This window comes from Maniola hyperantus, chromosome 1 (assembly GCF_902806685.2).
Source record: "Maniola hyperantus chromosome 1, iAphHyp1.2, whole genome shotgun sequence".
NCBI lineage: Eukaryota > Metazoa > Arthropoda > Insecta > Lepidoptera > Nymphalidae > Maniola > Maniola hyperantus.
In genome coordinates, this window is record NC_048536.1 from 4,793,575 (window position 1) to 4,814,006 (window position 20,432).

The following is a 20,432-nucleotide window of genomic DNA, read 5'->3' on the forward strand; positions in this document are numbered from 1 at the left end:
TTTATTCATATTAATATTTTGTTAAATCTCATTAGTTTTACATTTTACTCCTTCCTAATTGCTTGAATAAGGACGAAAATAGATTGCTGAGATTTGATGCTTAAACCGAGAGCAAGATAAATGTTGCCATTACGAAATATGCTTAGGTGACTGAGATTCGTACTCGTATTACGCAGTATATTATGAATTTTTAACGTGATTTTGTATTACGGTGACACGGTCAAGGTAATGGCCATATTACCTTGACGGTAGATTAGGGCTCAATTACGGTGCATCTACGGTAATTACCGTGTACATGGAAACACTCGCAGCTGTGCCACCAGGACCCAGGTACCTATACATATTAATCTATGGTGCCACCGCACCGCCTGTGCCATAGTTTTAAACAACAAGATGGCGAATAGCGACCACAGACAGGTTCCTTTATCTAAGCCACAGACCATAAGCCAGAGACATGAGGCATGGAGTGCTCTGATCGTAGACTGAATAAAAAGCTGGACTAAAGTACCGTGTAACCGCGACTGAGATAGCGATAGCCCGAAGTAACGATGAATAATACGATAATTACGATTGTTTAGTAGTCAATATTTATATTAACCGATCAACAACATTTGTATTAAACGTTTTTTTATGTGAAAACAAGTAAATAACTAATGAGAAATACAATGATGCCACGTATACTCAAAGTTTATTCCTTGAAAAAAATCGGTTACACGATATGGGACAAAAAATTGGTTAGTTGTGTCTCTGTTTATCACATTAGTTACTTTATCTGTGCTCTCTTTTTAGTGTGAATGAGAAAGCAAACGTTCCTTTGTCTAGATTTTTTACTCCGTCTACGGCTCTGACAAAGACAGATTTAAATAAAATCTCCTAAAAATCAAGACCAAGCGTGCTGTGTGGTGCTGTGCTTGGGATGTTAAGTGCCCTGTACACATGTTTGACAGTTTACGGGGCATTTTGTTCACTGCAGTTCCAACTTCCAAGCTGTAAATAGATACCAATAAGTTATTGGGGTGTGGAGCTTCCATTGGTTATACTTGTGGCAAACAATAAACAAAAAGCACTGGCAAGTGTGTGGATGGGTGTTTGGCTTGTTACCAACTTGCTTGCCAACGCTTGTCGTTCGAGCCGATTGGCAGCAAGCCAAACCATAGCCAAACACTGTGTATAAAAATACTCTATAGTGTTTGCCGATGTTTGTTGTTTGTCACTAAATGTGTGTGGCGGCACTTGTAGGTTCCAAACTAAATCACGGTCTTTCGGGTGGACGGGTGTTTACGTATGCTTGCCAATGCTTGAGAGTGCTTGTCGTTCGATCAAAGTTCGATCCGATTGGCCAAACTATAGCCAAACACTGTGTATAAAAATTAAATACAGTAAGTGTTTGCTGATGCTTGCTGTATGTTGTTTGCTGCAAGCGTCTGGTGGACCATAATATGTATTTTAAAGTGGTGACTGGAGTAACTACTGAACCCACAAATCACATTAAACCATAGAGATAGTATTATTCATCCAAGCATTAAACCTTTTAGCTTTCATAATCATAATGAATTTTTTTAACGATTACTAGTCCTTGTCTGCGATCTCACCTGGTGGTAAGTGATGATGCAGTCTAAGATGGATGGATGGATAACTTGGCAGGGGTTGAGGAGTTTTTATTAAACTCATAGTCATACCCCTTATTGGTTTTTACAGACTACACGGCAACGTAGGTACCGGAGCTACATCGCTTGGCGGCACGGCTTTGCCGGTAGAGTGGTAACTGGTAACTAGCCATGGCCGTAACTAGACATGGCAAGTCCCGAGTTGCCACTGCTGGGAATCGAACCCGGGATCTCATGCTTATAAGATGCTGAGAAGCTCTTATAAAATCAATCGTATTTTATCTCCATTTTTCACGATAAATCAAAAACTATAATGCTTAAAAATAAATTAAAATCTGTTTTAGAATGTACAAGTAAAGCCCTTTCATAAATGATACCCCACTTGGCATAGTAATCTTACTTTGAAAGTTGAAAATAGCAATATTTTTTCATGAAAACATTATAGGTACCTAATTTTTTTCTTGTGATGGAACCACAAATTCACGGTTTTTAGATTTTTCCCCTCATGTCTGCCATAAGACCTACTTTCCTGCCAAATTTAATGATTCTAGGTCAACGGGAAATACCCTATGGTTTCTTGACAGACAGACAGACAGACGAACAGACAGACAGACAGACGGACAGACAGACAGACAGACAGACAGACAGACAGACAGACAGACAGACAGACAGACAGACAGACAGACAGACTGACGGACAGACAGACAACAATGTGATCCTACAAACAAACAAACAACGCTTTATAATATTAGGGCCTAGATGTGCCATAGCATAAGTTTTATTTATTTAAGAATTTACTAATACATATTTATCCCATTTATAACGACCATCAAAAGATATCTTATGCTAATACGGCAAAATGATATCTTGGAATGACTCTTGACAGTAAGCTACGCTGGAAAGCACGAGTTAAGAAGAAAAAAACCAGTCAAGTGCGAGTCAGGCTCGCACACTGTGAGTTCCGTACTACAATCGTATCTTTTCAACATTTTGCACGATAATTCAAAAACTATGATGCATAAAAATAAATAAAAATCTGTTTTAGAATGCACAAGTAAAGCCCTTTCATATGATACCCCACTTGATATCTTACTTCGAATATTGAAAATACTAATTATTAGTTCATGACCACATTTTTTTTTTGTGTAATGTAACCACAAATTCACGGTTTTCAGATTTTTCCCCTAATACCAGTTATAAGACCCACCTACCTACCAAATTTCATGATTCTAGGTCAACGGGAAGTACCTACCATGTAGGTTTTTTGACAGACAGACAACAAAGTGATCCTATAAGGGTTCCGTTTTTCCTTTTGAGGTACGGAACCCTAAAAAGAAGAGCTGGAGATAATGTACAAAATTGTACTGGCTCATAGGTAGTACTCATCGCTGTCAACTCAAAATAAGATACCTACAGCCGTACTCAGAGTCGCTTAATCGTTACTTAAGTGTAGTTAAAACGAGACAGAGCTATATCTCTCACATATAAATCTGTCTCGTTTTAACTCAATCTTAAGTAACAATTAGTGACTCTGAGTACGGCTGATAGGTATACTCTTATACAAACAAGTCCCAGTGTGGACTTATGGGGCTGTACCAGAAAAAGCAATAGGTACACAAATAATTCAGAGATTCCAAAATAAAGTGCTTATAGGGGTATCATCAATAAACCCTGGTGCCTACGTAAGAAATGAAGATATTCATTGCGATCTTTGAATGGGCCAGTTTTTAAATGAGACTCGCGTCAGTGTCCCTTCATTCAGCTTCAGCTCGACCTTCGTTTCACTACGGATGTCACCGCTTCGCTCGCCATCTCCCTCATTCACTCCACTCAGGCTCCTAGCTTTGTAATCTTTTAGCTATGCGCTTTACATAAATACGCTAAGGCTCTAGGGGTAGGACTCCATGGAATCCGGATGCTCAGTTTTCCTTCTGAGCCACATTCCACCTAAGCAATAGGTAAAGGTAAGTATTTATAAAATTTAAGAACGATCATTATTCCCGCGTAGATCCTATTTTCTTGACTTTACCTAACTCAGGCGTGTAGATTATACCTACTAACATGCTACTAACCTACCTATTTACCTACTGAGAAGCTCAAATATACCTAATTACTTAGATAAGTAATTTGTGAAGCTAAAGAACTTTACGCACTTTAGCAGACTCGCACACAAAGTTTTTACGCATTTTAGCGATGATTAATAAGTAATAACTAATAACACTACATTTTAATCATAACATTAGGTAAGGTGGGTATAGGTAAATGCGAAAGTGTGTATAGGCATCTGTGCTACTAGCTTTTCACGGCCCATCCATTCGTTTAACCGATTTTGATGAAATTTGCTACAGAGGTAGCCTTTTGGTCCTGGAAAATCAAGTTCCCAGGGATATTACAATTAATATGAAAGTGTGACTGTCTATCTGTCTGCTAGTTTTTATAGCCCATCCTTTTAACCGATTTTGACTTTTGACGCAGAGATAGCTTGAGCACTATTTATTTATTTACTTTTGGTCCCAAAAATCACAGAATATTACACGGAATTAAAAAAAAAAACTAAATTCAGCAGACGAGGTCGCGAGCATGATCTAATCTTATGGTTAATGTTTGGCGGATAAGTTTTTCCTACACTCAACGAAATATAGTGTAGTTGTAGGTAGCTGAAGTCATATTTTAAGAATTATGTCGTAGCACGTAAGTATATCTTGCATACTTCAAAGCGACCATAAAGCGTCATTGGGAAGGTCTCACTTCAATAGAAGAGGCGAATACAAAAGGCGAAAAGAGGGCTAGGTAATGGCAGACACAATGGAAATACTGTTTGGACTGGAAGGCGGTCCCTCGCACAATGGTGGACCGCGAAACTTATTTTATTCCTCAACACTTATTTATTTTCACTGCCTAGGTAGCTAGCGATTTCTTTTCAGCTTTTTCTCGTTGAATGTTTTAAGTGGAATATTCAGGATAGATAAAGTTTTAAGTAGGTAGGTATATAACATTCATTGAATCTATCTACCTTTCTTATTATTTTTTGCTTATTGTGTTTTACTTTTAACTAGAAAAAGGAAAATGAACTTTCTGTATGGGTATAAAGTATTTATAGCCTTAGAAGTACCTATACTTATTTGAATTAAGTATGTACCTATCTTAACAATCATAATATACTAATTTTGTCTATAATAATTAGTAAAACAAAGACCTCTACGTAGCTAGCCTACTTACTACGCACTAGTTACCTACGTCTAATGTCTACTAGAGCTAGGAAGATGAGATGAAAACCATACGACTTATTGATTTTTATTTATATGATGTAGATAACAGTAGGTATATAAGAGAAAATAATTATTACATAGGTATTTTATGAACATTATTTTATGTTGAAATTAATGAAAATAATTTTAGCACAACGGTAGGTAAGTAGGTACTTACGTAGACAATTCATTAAATTTGCATTATAATATCTAAAATTCTAAGACTAGGTATTGCTTAGGTATTATTTTTGATACTTACAATTGGCTATCTACAATGGAAAATTCTTTAAATACTTAAGTAGATAATTGATATTGATCTTAATTTCCGCACATGTTCTATTTTTGTAACTTCTCATATTTCCTGTCCGATGTTGTTTTTCAGGTAAAAAATTGTTAAGTATAACTAACAAAATAATAACTACATGTATGTATATTATAATTAAATACTGTCGTCGGAATTTGGCAATTAAGTGCACTAAGTATAAGACCGTTAATTGTGTGACAATTTTGGTCCTGTATGAAAGAAAATTGGTTATGTTTGTGTATGCAAGGTGTATTGTATGGTTTGACACAATACGCTGCGGCTTTGTGCCGCATTCGCACCATTGTCATCGGATATATTACCCAACGTTTTACATTATACCAGCTTGTGCTGGCTTTGGCTTCTTCCTTTGACAAGACACGTCCTATTTGTAACAGTTTTTAATGGTGTCTCTTGGGTATTCTTGCAGTTCTTATCCTTATAAGATTCTTATTAAAGTTCTTAGTGAGACTTCGTCAATATTGTACTTGTCTCTTGTATTTTTCTGTGTCACTTATCTAAATATATAAAAGAAAAAGGTGACTGACTGACTGACTAAGGGGGTTTAAAATTTGTGTACCTAGTCCACGTGGACGAAGTCGCGAGCATAAGCTAGTATGTTATAACATAGTACTTACTTATACCTTATTAGGTATAAGTAAGTACTATGTTATACAATACTTACTATAAATGCGAAAGTGGCTTAATTGTTAGTTTGTCCTTCAGTCATGTCGCAACGGGGAAACGGATCAACGTGATTTTTTCCACGATGTACCTAGGACTAGGAGAGTGACACAGACTACTTTTTATCCCAGAAAATCAAAGAGCTACCACGGGATTTTTGATAAACTAAACACTAAACAATACACACGAACGAAGTCGTGATTATCAACCTTAGTAGGTGAGCCGTAAAACAGGAATAACAGTTTTACATAGCATTAAGTAACATAATATAACTATATCAAAATATAGCTCCACTTGCGCTTACTTAGTTTGGTGCAAAGAATAAAGGTATAAAACTCCAGACAGGCAAAGCTCTAAAACCTCATACATTCGTACCTACTGTATTTTACAAATCAAATTCGCGCGCTTGTGTGTGTGTGTGTGGGATAGCAGCCACAGTCTATATCAGCTACTCGTGAAGCCACAGACTACATAAATGATAGTGGCGCGGTGTGCACCTTTGGATAAAACTGCACGGGGCATGAGCAATGAGCATGTTTCAACTTTCAAAACAAAGCGGCCCATAACGAGCTTACATAAGTCGTTGGTTTGGTAGAAAATTGAATCGCTCTTGGTATGGTATCTACTCATGGTCACTTAGATTGAATTTAGTTTAGCTTATTATTATACTGCTCAATAGCCAACTAGCAAAAGTTTGTGTCTATTTTGTAACGTGTCGAATTTTCTTTGGTTAGCTCCCTGTAAACAAATTAACCCTATACGCATACGCAACATTGCACAAAGTGCATAGGGTGGACATGTCGGTTAGCAAGGGATGGCAATGGTAAAAGATATCACTTGGTGCGCAAGGATTCGGCGCGGGAAAGCTTGTACGTCACAACTCAGTCGCCGGCCGGCTCGCAGTCTCACGCTGTCTTTGGCACTATCCGTTCGTTAGGATGTACAACACACGACCTTTGCCTGAACTTTTCCGGCGGCATTTTCCCGCCAAAGGTTTTTTAATTTGATTGCATCTGTGATTCTTGTGTCTATGGATATATTTTGTGGTGTGCTGAATGTGATCTGTGATTGTGCCATTTTTAAATTGGGAATTACCTATATCGGAATTTCGCGCCGCGGAAAATCTTTTTGCGGTAAGTTTTTTAAATAAATTAAATTCATTTTTCTACTAAGTAAATATAAACTGAATGAATATTAATATTTTCAGCATTAACAGAATTCTATGAATGATCTAAAGGAATAATAATATCTAAGAATAACTCGCATTTATTATTTACCTCGCATTCGCATTTACCTTAATATTAGAAACTCCGAGTCACAAAACGAAGTTCTATGGCAACTCATTCACTGTGCGAACTGTTGAACTTTGGAATGCACTACCATTGACCATACGGAAATCAAAGTCACCAGACTCCTTTAAAACTGCAGTGAAGAATCATTATCTTACAAATTGAAGACGACAATCATATTTGTTTCTCCTTAAGTACGATTATAGAGTATATATTAGTCTATTTTATTTGTATATTGGTATTATACATATTATTTAATACATGTATTAGTGGTTTATGTATTAGTATGTATCAGTAATTTGAATGTATTAGTATATTACACACCACCTGCAGTCTAATTTTCCTTACACTTTCCAATCTTTAAGGTTGCCTGGTAGAGATCGCTAATTAGCGATAAGGCCGCCTTTTGTATCTTCCTTCTGTCTGTGTTTTTTATTCTTTAATGTAATCCTTCTTGTGGTTGTGCAAATAAAGTGTATTTATTTATTTATTTATTATTTATTAAGTTGGTATCTTTTATAAAGTTGACTTTTATAAACGTCGTGTCCCAAAAGCTGATCCACGCGTCTGGTGACCCAAGAGCTGGTGCTTATTTCGCTCAACGGTTGAGCCTTGCCGTTCAGCGAGGTAATAGCGCCAGTGTTTTGGGCACAATGCCCATAAATGACCATTTGGACGGCGTATATTTTTTGTAAATATTAATTTTTTAGTGATAAGTTTTTCTGTATGTTGTATAGACTAGAGATAGACTTTGTAAAGTTGGTATCTTACTATGTAATTCAAAAAGATATTTTAGTAGAAGTACTTACTAGAAGACATCGATACCTCGAGAAGAACATCAAGAAAATGGACTAAAAGGTGTCTACTTATTATGTCATTCAAAAACTTGGACTAGGTACGGTAAATCCTAGGATTTTCCAGTGAAATTAAAATATGAAATGACTTTATGAATTGAAATGAATGTACCTATTTATTTCTTGTAGGACAACTTATGCCACTTATGATCATAATAATATGTTAGGACTCTACCACCGGTTCGGAAAGCAGAAGCAGGTTCTTCTACTGAGAAGAGTCGGCAAAAAATTCAGCAGTTACTTAGCAAGACTTGTGTATATCACAGAACAGTTTGGACTTTTACTGCTCTTGATAATCATTCATTTCGGACTTCTACTAGAAAACAGACGGGCTATTTTTTAAATGGTCCACACCAGAAGACTCGCTCCGTCGTTCTTTCATTCAGCTTTACTCGACCTTCGTTTTGCTACTTGTCATCAGCTCGTTTCGCTTATCACCTCCCCCCTTCTCACCACTCGGCCCTTCTTTCAGGAGCTTCTTCGGGAGCTTTTGGATTCACGCTATATAAGAACACTAAAATTCAAATTCAAAAATATTTATTTCGGTAGACCAGTTTTAAATAATATGTACCTAAGTATACTTACATATAAATTGGGACCACCCCAGTAAGTATTACTCTAAGGGGAGGATAGGGTAAGGTTTTTGCATGTATAGTTAAAGACTTGGAGAGTGACTTAAGCTACTTTTATCACGGTAAATCAAAGAATTTCAAAGGGATTTAAAATAAGGGAAAAAAGGGATCGCAATCCACGCGGACGACGTCGTAGGCATCAGCTAGTAGTGAATAATGATTAAATGATACAGTAAAAAGCCACAAAATAATAATAAAACGGGACCGAGTACCGATGAATGGCGCCAACAGTAGCGAAACAAAAGCCGATCGCGATCAATTCGATTGATGCGATAAACTTGCAAACAACAAAATAATGGTAGACTCGGGGAATTAACGCTCCTATTGTGTTAGTACAATAATCCGCTATCTAGGCCAGCCTCAGTGCTGCAGACGAACCTTTTGTCTTTCATGTTCGCCGTTAATAATGGCGGGCACCGAAACAGCCGCGCACAATACCGCGAAATGTGCGCGTTTTCATTTGCAAGACAAAACGTGCTTTGTTGTGTGTCCGCTCAATACGAAATTTATAGCGGGTGGACCGAGCCGCATTGACGGTTTGCTAACGAACGACCGAACGCCATAAATGCATTTTGATCGGTCTCCGAGCCGCGTTCATAATAATCGATGACGCTGACCCATTCACTCACTCGCCTAGTACCGTCAGTGAGATATCAAACTATAGAGGAGCAAACCTCTGGACCGAGCTCAGCCGAGCTGCATTGACGGTTTGCTAACGAACGACCGGACACCATAAACGCTTTTTGATCGGTCTCCGAGCCGCGTTCATACAAATCGATGACGCTGACCCATTCACTCACTCGAGTAGTACCGTCAGAGAGATATCAAACTATAGAGGAGCAAACTCAGAGGCGGATTAAATGTCGAGAGCGCTCTAGGCAAACACCTCATATCTAGGCGCCCCTCTAACAGCCATATAAAAACCAACTAACTTCATACTGGCATGCAGGTACCAGGTAGTTATTATGATGTAGACATCCGGTAAGAAAGGAGTTTTGCAAATTCAACCCCTAAGGGAGTAAAATAAGGGTGTGAAATTTGTGTAGTCCAAGTGGAAGAAGTCGCGAGCATAAGCTAGTTCAATATAATTGCTTAAAGTACCATCTCTTGTTATATCAGCTGTTGTCTCTCTCATATTATGATATAACGATTTATCGACAGACAGAGCAAAAGTTTACTGAATTAGAAAAGCACAACTTACTCATTCATTGACATTCATCCTTGTCAAGTTGAGGGCTTGAGAATATTTTGTGGGTTGCAGGACATTAGTCGCTTGATGCGCGCTCTAGTAATTGACAGGTATAACATCTCTCTAGTGTTGTGCATAATATCGACACCTGTTAAGTTCTCATTGGCATGCCGCCGTTATGACTATCAGAGCTTAAAGCTTTGATGTAGGAATAAAAGATTGATGAAATGTTTGAACGTCTAACGAGTCACTATTCGTTGATGGTAGAGATAGGTATCTACTAAGTATGTCAGAAACCCTTACATCAGTGCCAGCAACAATTACAAAGTTTCACTCAATTGGATAGGACCACAAATATTAATCCATACTTCCATCATCATCATCGTCAACTAATAGACGTCCATTGCTGGACATAGGTAGGTATCTTATAGAACTTCCACACGACACGGTTTTGGGGCACCTGAATCCAGCGGCTCTCTAATCGGCTAGAGTCTAATTACCAATTTTCTGTAGGTAGGGAAGATAGTATTCACTGAATTCGTAAGAAATAACTACTGAATACTTAGGTACTTATATATTTTAATACTGAATCTCTACATTTTCAGTCAAAAGATTTCGATTCAAAGAAGGCGAAGAAACGGAAAGGTAACCGCAAAGATTTCGCTTCAGTCGGTTGGTCAGCCAATGGATTGCGAACTTTACTTTGCTACGTCTTTTAAGACACTAATTACCTTACATTTTATCAAAACGTCTAGCATTTAATTAAAAATATAAAAGACTCTTTTTAAATCAATTTTTGTCCTTAAGGTTGTTTTAATGTAAAGATTGCTTATTGCTTTGATATGTGACGTGTTCATATTTCGAATGTTATGAAAGGAGTCTTGGATCCCCACAAAATAAAGTTACACTCGAGTCTTCGAGAGGTCGCGTCGCCACAAAAGCGTCGTAATTGGCCCGTTCTTTTTCTACTTCCCTGAAGCATTCAGAGCCAATGAAACGTGTGCATTTAAATGACGTTCCAGAGCTTTGTGGGGTCACACTCAAAGTTGTTCGTGAAACCGCCAGTATACGACTTTTGTATAGCCCCGCGTCGGAGGGACTAGTAAAAAGAACCTGCTATTTACTTGTTAAGAACTCATTAAACTAGCGGCACGCTATGATGGCCGGTTTGACGTTTGTCCGCTCATGAAGTTCCGTATTAATTGATAACGACTTTGAAGGAAATAATTGTATTACTTTATTGACGATAGTGATGTGCAGAGATTCATAAATTTTATCGAATGTAGTTTTAGGTTTAGGACTCAAAATTTATTTATTAAATTGATTTCTTAAATGTATACAAGTGTAGAAAAATCAGTTTGCACCATTTAAGGGGTGAATGTACTTGTGAATATGAACAATTTTCACTATGTGGACAAACCTCTGAAATCGCAAAAAAATATCAATAAATTTTTAAAAATGGAATCTAATACGATCGTCACATAGGATCGCTGGCTAGCACAACTACTACCTCCGGCAAACTCGCGTCAATGCTCAATGCAAAACAAAGCAGTTTCGAATTGACGTTGCTTCGAAAAGTATAAACTGTCAGTGCAATGCGATTGTGATATAGTTTTGACCTGGCTTTGGATTTCAAATATTGATACTGCATTACTGTTGACCCTTGCTCGTTAATTTGGACTCTGTTCAAGCCCTTTGTTGTGGATTTCGTCGATATGACCGAACGTACGCAGAGAACTGTTCTAAATAGTCAGACACGTGAGTTCCTAATACGCCTTCGTAACTATTTCGATCGTGAAGCTCAAAATGGAGGGCCAATTTTACCTATAACGTCAGTGGTTGAACGCGTAGCTGATGCGCTTAATATTGGACAACGAACTGTTAGACGGATAACTAAAAAAAAATATGGCGAGACTGGCACAGAAGAAAATAAACTTCACACACCAAAAAAGAGAAAACGAGCAAAACCAGTCGTAGGCATCGATAGCTTTGATGCCGATGCTATCCGAAGACATGTTTACGGCTACTATTTACAGAAGGAGTATCCAACAAGAAAAAAGTTGGTGCATTCACTGAAGGAAGCTGGATTATTCTTCGGTGGGGAAAGTTCTTTAACGAAGATTTTGAAGACCATTGGATTTCGATACAAAAAATGTAACAAACGCAAAATATTGATGGAAAGATTTGATATAGCGATGGCAAGGTATACTTTTTTACGGCAAGTGAAAGAAATCAAAAATTGGCAAAATGTTGTGTTCTTGGATGAAACATGGCTTAATGCTAACCATACTGTAGGCCGTTCTTGGAACGATGACACAGCAGCATCTACTTCCAAAGTTCCTGTAGGAAAAGGATCGCGACTTATAATTTGTCACGCCGGAACCATCAACGGGTTTGTCGAAGGTTCTCTCATGGCTTTTGCGTCAAAAACCACTGGAGACTATCATGAAGACATGAATGGAGAAAAGTTTACTGAATGGTTTACCTCAATGTTGTGTAGCCTCCCTGAACCATCTATTATAATTATGGACAACGCCCCATACCACTCGATGCAAATTGACAAGCCACCTGCCCAATCCCAAAAGAAAGCTGATATCGTCGCATGGCTTCGTAAAAATGGCGTAGATGCAAACATGAATATGTTAAAAGCGGAATTAGTACGTCTTTTAAAAGAAAACAAACCAACCAAGATCCGATACGTCATTGACGAAATAGCATTAGAACATGGGCACAGAGTTATACGGTTACCGCCTTACCATTGTGAGTATAATGCGATTGAGTTGGTGTGGGCTCAAATTAAGGGATATGCTGCAAGACACAATACAGAACCCCCATTTACCACAAAAAAAATGCTAAAATTATTAGAAGAAGCTTGTGAACATGTGACTAAAGGAGACTGGGAAAAGGTTGTGAATAGAACTGTTAAATTAATAAGGGAAGATTATGAAAGAGATGTGAAAATAGATAATATTATAGAAAACGAACATATAATTATTAATGTATGTGATGATAGCAGTGACGACAGTGAAAATAGTAGTATGGACGAATCTGATTAATTATGGCCTTTTGTGGCACCTTTTTCGGTATCTTTTGTATTCATATGTTTCTTGTGTGCATATAAAGTATGTATATTCATTTTCGTTCAAATATTCAGTTCGTTCAAATAAATTAAATAAACATATACATTTTTGTTTTATTAAACCTATTTAATCAGGTACAAAAACAAAACTTAATTGTTTTTTGTTCGAGAATAAATTGACATTCCACATCACTATTGTAATGTGTCAAACCGGCCATCATAGCGTGCCGCTAGTGTAGTCATGCTTATTTGAAAATGTAATAGTGTATAGTGTAAAGTTACTGTGTAAGTTGTTAGCTGCGCCTATTCGTAAAACGTTATTGTTAAAATAAGTACGAGCTGTTGCTTAAATTTCGAAAACAATTTGGTTTTTCTGGTAAAAAGCGAGAAACAAATTTTATTATTTTCAACTACCTACTCGAATCTTCATATTTATTACTTACAAGATGATGCCCGCAATGTCGTAAATTTAGATTTTTTGAAAATCCCCGATCCCAAACTTGATTTTCCGTGATAAAAGTAGCCATATCCCTCTCAGGGATGCAAACTATACTTAGCTCTGTATCTACCAAATAGATAACACCTGCGACTTCGTCAGCATGGATTTAGGTTTTTGAAAATCCCGTGGGAACTGTTTAATTTTCCGAAACAAAAAACTTCGTTATTCCTCAGGATGTCATCCTAAACAAGATAGGATATACCTTCCATCAGACATAAGATCTAAAATTAAGGAAAAAAGGCGACTCAGACGTGTCTGGCAAAGCTCACGCTGCCCGCATGACAAAACTAGTCTAAATCGTGCAATAAAAGAACTTAAAAATATACTAGCAGACACATCTAATTACACGATCAGAAATCAACTTGAACAGTTATCACCGACAGGTCGTGGAGATCGATCTCTGTGGAAGGCTACAAAGACTCTTAATCAGCCTCAACAAATATTTCCGCCTATTAGAACAGGTTCAACTTGGGCTCGAACTGACAGTGAAAAGGCGGAAGCTTTTGCTGTCCACCTCAGCAATGTATTTCGGCCCAATGACTCCTCTGATCCAGACGATCCAGAAATTCAAGATATCCTTAGCCAAGATCTACAGATGTGTCTACCTCTAAAACCAGCTTCGCCTAGAGAAATTTCAAAAACCATAGCTTCTCTCGATTGCAAGAAAGCTCCCGGATTTGATCTGATCACCCCTCGGTTACTCAAGGAACTTCCTAAAAAGTGTCTAGCTTTTTTGGCAAACCTTTTCAATAGTATGCTCCGTAAAAGCCACTTTCCCGACATCTGGAAAGTAAGCCAAATTATCATGATACCCAAACCAGGTAAACCACCTGAAGAAGCCACCTCTTATCGACCTATTAGCCTTACTCCTGTTCTATCGAAGGTCTGGGAAATAATATTCCTGACTAGACTAAAAGACGCTCTGGATGGCAGTGATATTATTCCAGGACACCAGTTTGGCTTTCGCAAAAAACATTCGACCACAGAACAAGTTCACAGAGTCTACCATACAATACGCCAGTGTCTAGAAAAGAAAGAATATTGCTCTGCTGCGTTTCTCGATGTTCAACAAGCCTTCGATAGAGTATGGCACAAAGGACTGTTGGCCAAAATTAAGACATTTTTACCTCATTCCATGTTCCTCTTGCTGGCATCATACCTAGACAATAGAATATTTCAAGTAAAGCAGCGAGATGCTAGGTCTAGCTTTTATACATGCTTCGCGGGAGTTCCCCAGGGTTCAGTTCTCGGTCCAGTACTGTACAACATCTTCACTTGTGACGTTCCACAATCACCAGATGTTACCATAGCTACGTTTGCCGACGATGCTGCTTTCCTTTCGTGTAATAAAGATGCCAATCAAGCTAGTAGCCGCCTACAAGAACACCTCAATAAAATCAACACTTGGCTGACCAAGTGGCGTATAAAAGCAAGTGCCTCCAAATCGCAACATGTAACATTTGCTTTAAAACGGGGCGATTGTCCTCCCGTGAAGCTAGGTAACGATGAATTGCCAACAACGACTTGCGTCAGGTATCTTGGATTTCATCTGGACCGACGTCTAACGTGGAAGTATCACATAGATCACAAAAGAAATGAACTTAACACTCGATTCAGAAATCTGCTTTGGTTGCTTGGTCGGCAATCCACGCTATCCCTTAACAACAAAGTACTTGTTTACTGCACTATATTGAAACCCATTTGGCTGTATGGCATACAGTTGTGGGGCACAAGCTGTAAGACCAACATCATGCGGATTCAAAGGGTTCAAAACAACATACTAAGGACAATAACTAGTGCGCCCTGGTTTACACGCAACGATGAATTGCACCAGTACCTGGATATGCCAACTGTTTCCGAGGAAATAAACAAGTACTCCAAAAAACACAAAGTTCGCCTTGCCAAGCATCCAAACCCACTCGCCAACTCACTTCTAGCTGCCCCTAGAGTAAAAAGACTAAAACGAGCTGATGTGCTCGATATCTGATGAACGTGGGAGCAGTGGCCAATGGCTCCCTCGTTTCTCAATACCAAATTCAGCACAATAAATCTGCTTATAGTCCCCCGACTGATTGCAGATAATGACAAGAAAAAAAAAAAAAAAAAAAAAATCCTCAGGATGTAGGCTATCGCTGTACCGAATTTGGTCAAAACTGCTAACCAAATGGGCCGTAAATCAGTAGTGGCATGGAAGCCTTTTGCACAACAGTGCGACTTTAGAAGCCACTCCTCAGAACTATGTATGGGTACTATACAATATTATACTTATTTTCCAACATTTCACAATCGGAATAAAGTAGCTTCTGTTCGTTTCCTAGCACGCACCACAAAACATACTTACGTAACTACACATCCCTCTTTTCTTCTATTTCACTCCCATTCATTCTTTGCAGCTTTTGTAGAAACGCTCAGGCTTTTTGTAACGGGCCGCCGCTGTCGTGAATAGTAACTGACGAAATATTGTTAAGCACGATATCATCTCGAAGAAGCTTTGTTCAGAACTGTGCAAGTGTAAAGAGTTTGGCTTCTGCTACGATGATGATAAAATTTGTGTGGATGTAATTTTTTGAAAAGGAAGATTTACAACACATTTTTTACAAATTCACAAACAAGAATTAACTCTCTCCAGCGCTGCCTATACAGTTAGTTGGGTTCTCATTTAATGTAGACACGTTCTAGAAGCAAATCAGTACTTATAGCTGTATTGGTGGTTTATCAGATTTCCGTAAAAATAGTTCCGTAGTTTTAATTTTTTTTATTCAGATACAAGTTATCCCTTGACTGCGATCTCACCTGGTGGTAAATGTGATGCAATCTAAGATGGAAGCGGGCTAACTTGGAAGGACTATGACAGTTTTTATTAAACCCCTACCCATTTGGTATCTACACGACATCGTACCGGAACGCTAAATCACGGCTTTGCCGGCCAAAATTAAACTCGCTCAAAGATTGACGTACATTTTATTTATTTATTTATTTACATACAAATCTTGCTTTACCAAGCGCTCGCGCTGGGGAGAGCGCTATGTGTAAGTCCTGATTGAATGACTGACTTTTATATTTATTATATTAATTATTAACGCACAGCCTAAACCGCTGATCCTACAGACATGCAATTTGGAGGGTTTGTTCTTTTTTAAAGAGTAGATCTCCACTAAGAAAGGATTTTTAGAAATTCCAAACCTAAGAGGGTTAAATGGGGGTTTGAAATATATGTAGTTCACCCGTACGAAGTCGCGAGCATAAGCTATTGAGATAAATATTTTTTTTATTTTTTATTTGTTAATACAATTAAACTTTTACGAGTACCTACTTTTGAATCGTCAAATCTAAGCAAATCTACTACTGGTTCGTAATGCCTTAGAGATGAGGAAATATACCTGCAGTGCATAATTATTAGAACCACTGTATTTGGATGCATCAATTTAAAAAATAGGTAACAAAAAATAGAATCCTGAAATTACGTGTTTTTCAGTTTGTTTATTCAATTTCGCGATTACATTGATTTTTCTATCGATAGTATACATAAAAGAAGAGTATTAAAATAAACAATGGTTAGGCACCTACTTGGGAAGGGGGGGTAGGGGGCTGGACGATCGGTATTTGGTGCTCGCATTGTCGTTGAATAACTTTTGTCCCTATTGTGTTCTGAAAGAGCCACAAAGACTCACGGTGTTGAACATAAACCGAAATTCATCAGAGTGCCGATAGCTCTTAATAATGTTTGAAGCCTGATTTTGTTCTTTTATAAAGACCCTTTATTCGAAAGTTTTTCATCAAGGACCTTAGAAAATCATGGTCACGTAAAATAAGGTTCTGGTTCTAAGATAGCAACAAATTGTATAAATGTTAACTTTTATAATATTCATCTTTCATCTTTTATTATATTATAGGCATCTTCTAGGTAAACGCGTCCCATCTTAGGCCACATCGTCACTTTCCATCAGGTGTGATTGTGGTCAAGCGTTTGCCTATACCTAATGAATAAAAAAATCTTAAGTTAAATTGTTTTGAGAGAAGACTAAGTATTCTCAATTTCTTAGAGGCAGGAGGAGTTCTTCAAGCATAAAGAAGAATGGAAGAAATTAGAAAGAAGGAGGAGCTGAAGTGGATATTTAGAATGCTGATTAATTAAGTATATTGGGCCGTAGCTACAACCAATTATAAGATGAAGAAAGTATCGATTTCTAGAAGAATCATAATTCATAACAGATGTCCGTAAATGGAAATACTTATATTATTTGAGTTGCTTCTTAGTGAATTAAAACCGACTTGTCCCAATAACTTTTTAGAAGATGCAAAAAATCTGAGCGAAGCAGCATTAATTTATGTAGGTACGTACCTACCTACTATATGTGACAAGTTTTCATTAGTTCGAAAAGGCACTTTATTGGTTTGTTTAAATTCAAATTCGTTGCAGCTTTGAGTTACTTAGTACATAATTTGCAAAAACATTATTTACAGTGAGATGATATATATTTCGTGCATTAGTTAATAATATTTCAATGATTCAAAGACTATCTTTTAGCGCCCAAAGGAAAAATTCGTTAGTGTTATTTGTTATTTTTCTACAAAACTTATTCTTATTTCATTATTTGCAGCTTTGAGTTAGTAGGTATATCAATGAATAATTTAATAGTCAATAAAGCCTAGTAGTTAGGACGTCCACCTTCTAATCGGAGGTCGGGGGCTCGATCCCGGACACGAACCTTTAACTTTTCGGAGTTATGTGCATTTTAAAGTAATTATATTATGTCACTTGCTTTAACGGTGAAGGAAAACATCGTGAGAAAACCTGGATACCTGAGAGTTCTGTATAATGTTCTCAAAGGTGCGTGAAGTTTACTTATCCGCACCTGGTCAGCGTGGTAGACTATGGCCAAACCCGTTCTCACTCTGAGAGGAGACCCGTGCTCTGTAGTGAGCCGGCTATGGGTTGATTATGATGATGATGATGATTCAATAATTTGCAGAATTTTTTTTTCTTTATTAGTATAATATCTAATAGATAAATTTCTATAATAGATAATGATCCCATTGGTTCTAAACTAGGTTAATAAAGAAGTGTTTAAGCCCGCTTCTAAAGTGGTCGCTCGATCGCGGCTGTGATTTATCTCCGCTTTATTGAATGGATCTCTTTGTGGCCGATACTGTATTTCAGCAGTATTGTCCGATGGGTATAATGTTGGAGTATTAGAGTTTACGTGTTTCTTTGTAACTAATAGCCTGAAAATTGATACGAATTTTAGTAAAAGGATCTGTAGTTTTATCTTGCCTTTGAAAACATTCCTGTACCTACAATGATCTCTATGATCGTGAGATTCCAATTTTTCTTTTCTGAAAAGACGTGAAAAATAGTAAAAGAAGTGAATTCATATTTTTCGGGATAAAAAGTAGCCTAAGTATATCCTTCCCCGGGATGCACGCTATCTCTGTACCTTTCGTCAAAATCGGTTGAACGGATGGGTCATGAAAGGCTAGCAGGCAGACACACTTTCGCCTTTATCAGTAATCCATACTTGATAGGAAGTAGGTACCTACCTATCAAGTATGGATATGGAATGTGGATATAATTGAAGAAAACAGATTTCACCAACTCTGACGACGACTTTACCAACTTAAAAAGTTAAATTCAAGGTTCTGCTATTGTGTAAAGATTTCTTCTATACTTACTTGCTATTGCTTAATACCTTCGGAGTTTGGAAAAGTAGCTGAAGCTTTTGAAGTTACCTACTTCCTTGTGCCGCTTTTTGTCAACCAGAAGCCCTACTTATTTGGTGATGTTTTATTTAAAAATAATGTTGTTAAACTTAATGCTTCATTTCTGCAAACTTTCACAATCAGAGGGGTTAAAACCATTTTGACACTCCATTTTCCGTGGATTGGCCAAGGTTTTGAGCAATATCAAGCGTGTGAAAAATAGCTACCTAATATCTCCTCCTCTTTTACAGCCAACTTAGCGTGAAGCTTGTGCTAGGACTCTACCTAGTTACGGCAATATTTATGCTAAGTTTCACAATATTAGAGGTTAATCCATTTGGACACATCACGACCAGTGGCCAAAATTTGTTAATTTTTCCGTGGCTTGGCCAAGGTTTTGAGGAAATTTAAAAGAAGTTAAGCATGTGAAACATTTGGGTACCGAATAGTCATTTTTAGGGTTCCGTAGCCGAATGGCAAAAAACGGAACCCTTAAAGATTCTCTGTCTGTCTGTCTGGATGTATGTCACAGCCACTTTTTCTGAAACTATAAGAGCTATTCTTTTAACCCTCAGTGCGCGAGTCTGATTCGCACTTGGCTGGTTTTTCCCTTCTTGTGTTAGAAATAGTTAAGTACAACAACACTTCAGGGGTTGGGATTTAAAGTTTAAACCCTAGGTTCTTCGTCATCTTAGATTCCCATTATTTCTACATGAAAAACTTGCTTGGAAAACTACTTTAAGTCTCAAAGTTGGTGACTAAGAACTAGAACTATGGTAATATACCTACTATTGAAATGTATATTTCAATTTTTCGCCAACCTTTTACCAATGTAACCCATTTTCCATTCTCCTTTGTAAGTCGTCCCCATTCCTTACCTTTTGTGTGGTCTGTGATGCGACTGGAGACCCGTGTAGTGTCGTGTATAAAACTGTTTGTGATTTGCCCCTTACAAATAAGTTTCTACTTTATTTTTCACTTTTTGATGATGTGAACAAATGGATCCCTACATGTGTGCAAAGTGTATGTGCTTATATACAGGCCAAAAGGAGCGTAAAATCAGTGTCGTCCTGCCGAAGATGTCCCAGGTTGTAAGAGAAGCGTGTGGAATGAAACCCAGCAATGGAATCATCCTCCTATCTTCTTCTTATTAACGGGATGGTTATAGTCTACTACTTTTTCCAATAAGTGGTCTCCATTCCAGTAGCAAATGGGTCCATCAGTGATCTGTGGTCCTACAGACATGCCCTGCTCATCTCTATTTCGACGGACACTTTCAAAATAATGTCGCGGATTGTGGTGTTTGAGACACGGTCAATTAGCAATATACCCATGTTGTTTACAGTTCGG

General features: G+C 37.7%; 1 long non-coding RNA gene across 1 annotated transcript in view; it reads left to right on the forward strand.

Moving 5' to 3' along the window:
- Positions 1 to 6,744: 6,744 nt before the first annotated feature.
- The window catches only part of LOC138403209 (uncharacterized), a 394,515-nt gene continuing 380,827 nt past the window's right edge, over positions 6,745 to 20,432 (forward strand). The window contains exon 1 of the long non-coding RNA XR_011237494.1: positions 6,745 to 6,973. This is a non-coding gene — a long non-coding RNA (uncharacterized lncRNA). The remainder of the gene's footprint in view (positions 6,974 to 20,432) is intronic.